The sequence below is a fragment of the Ischnura elegans genome, chromosome 8 (genome assembly GCF_921293095.1).
Source record: "Ischnura elegans chromosome 8, ioIscEleg1.1, whole genome shotgun sequence".
NCBI lineage: Eukaryota > Metazoa > Arthropoda > Insecta > Odonata > Coenagrionidae > Ischnura > Ischnura elegans.
Window position 1 is genome coordinate 3,038,930 of NC_060253.1, and position 2,449 is coordinate 3,041,378.

The 2,449-nt window shown below is 34.3% G+C and overlaps 1 long non-coding RNA gene across 1 annotated transcript; it reads right to left on the reverse strand.

The window, feature by feature from the left end:
• Positions 1–272: 272 nt before the first annotated feature.
• Positions 273–1,407, reverse strand: LOC124164046. Its single transcript, XR_006865942.1, has 3 exons — positions 1,269–1,407; positions 996–1,188; positions 273–513 (listed from the first exon to the last, which is right to left on the reverse strand). It is a non-coding gene; the product is annotated as an uncharacterized LOC124164046 (long non-coding RNA).
• Positions 1,408–2,449: the final 1,042 nt, after the last annotated feature.

Below are 2,449 nucleotides of genomic sequence, written 5' to 3' on the forward strand. Positions count from 1 at the left end.
CGACCCAGAAATTCAGACCAATAAGGATATACCGTTTAGTTTACTGCTTAACCCATTGGTTGTTTGTATAGAAGAGCACCCTATAAAATTTATTGACTTAAAAATAAAGAGCGGCTTTAAATTAAACATCATTTCACCTCCCTGAATAGCCTAAAAAATTAACATGTTAAAAAGTAATGCGTTATTTTCTAGCACCTTTCACCGCGGTATTTCAGGAGAGAAAAAAATGTATGAAGTTGAACAACATTTATTTAAAATAAAAATCAGATATATACATTTTCCGGTAAACATTTCATATTGAAGAGGTCAAACAACATATCAAACAACCTCACAATGTCACAAGACATGGCCATCAAAGCATAAATATTACTCCAGAAAGTGGAATAAATAAAAGCTGCCACAGGTTCTTAATTTCAATTTCAGCCGGAAACAACCTCCATAGATCGTGCCATTCGAAGTTCAGCGATCAACCGTCACCAGCAACAGCTACCAGTTTCACAGGCACCACATTATCTGATGGAAAAATTTGATGAAAAAAACATGATCAGTACAAATGTAAGGGCTAATTAGAAAACTTTATGTGATATTACAAAAAAACTAGTCTTAACATTCTATATATTAGACAACAATGTTTAAAAAATATGAAGCCATAAGGAAGATAAATATATTGTCAATCTAATATTTCTAAACACCAAGACCAGTATAATGAAATAATAATGACTTCCGAATTGGAGAAATGTCTCAACAAATAACATTATACTACCGTATAACTCAATACTGATTAAAATCAAATCAAATTTTACAAACGAGAGGAAATTATTGAATTAATCTCGATAATGGTAGCCACACCAGGTTCTTCATAATTGATTATATGACCAAATTTTCAAAGTTCACTCTAAAGGAAGTTTTAGCTGAAGAGAAAATTATTATGTTGTTCTAAATACCAGATATATACATAATTTCACTCGCACTCATGGATTTTCCAATATACCTACTGTATTGGAAGGCGGCTAGGCGTGAATTTACTAAGTCTTTTCAATATGAGAACTTATATCGCCATTTCCTCATTAGTTCTTTAATGTTCCACTAATTCATACAATATTTGTTCATTTCATCTCCAAGAAATACTTCATCTTTAATTATTTCCACAGATTTTCATGCTTCACTGATCACAATAAGGAGTTTTACCTGCAAGAGAAAGATGGATTAGTTCAAAAATACCACGCATAGATATGATATCACTCAGTACCCTTGGATTTTCAACATACCTGGAGTATAGTAAGGCAGATAAATATCAATTAAGGTACCCTTATCGATACGAGAACAAATATTGACATTTCATCAGATGTTCTCTCATGTTCCACTGATTCATAAAATATTTGTTGATCTCATTTCCAAGATCTTATCTACTTATGTTCACAGGTTTTCATAGTTTACTGATCACAACAAGAAGTTTTACCTGGAAGGGAAAGATGAATTAGTTCAAAATACCACTTATATATTCCATATCACTTAGTAGCAATTGATTTTCCAATGTACCTTCAGTATTAGAAGGCGGCCAGATGTCAAATGAGCATGTCTTTCGGAAATAAAGATATATATTGTCATTTCATCAGCAGTCTTTTCATGTTCCACTGATTCATACAATATTTCCTGATTTCATTTCTTAGAAGTACCACTCATCTACTTATGTTCACAGATTTTCATGGTTCACTGATCACAATAAGAAGTTTTAAGAAGAGGAGAGGGGCTGAAACACTGTGGGAGTAGCACCAGGGGAAAACTTTAGGCGATCTAACTCGTAACTTTTCACCTCACCGTTCTTATTCATGTAAGTTACTCGGTGTAGGATATCCCGCTCAGCAAAATGCTTGACGCAAACTATTGCGCTTGAAGAAAGATTCCAATCCTTCCGAGGGATATTCTTCAGCCACTTCTGTCTACTGCGTTCATCTTTGGTGAACTGGAACACAGTCACATACCCCTTGTTCTTGGTGGATAGGTAGTTGCTTCTGCAATATGCACACAACAACGCTTGGGCCCCTTAAATGAAAACAATGGAAAGTTGCATTAATAAAGATAGTTTCGCTGATCACAGAAAAAAGCAGTGCATTCATTATAAGTTTGGAAAATATGAATAACACCAGTATCTGGAGACATATATTAACAGAGTTAACGAGTAGCCATTCGTCGTTCAATAATATACGACGTTATTATAAACACAACTACACATAGTTATTCATAAGGCACACCAAATATAGCAATCACTGTTAACCCGAGAATAATAATATTGTAAAAACAACGAAGCATTTATATACCCGACAAATACTCCTCGTTTCATTTGTGTACTCTCAAGGTTACTTCGTGGCCGGCCGCCAAGAGACGCTATGCTTCGGATGAAATACTGCTGCATATTCACTCACAATTCACTGAGAATATCTTTAAACTA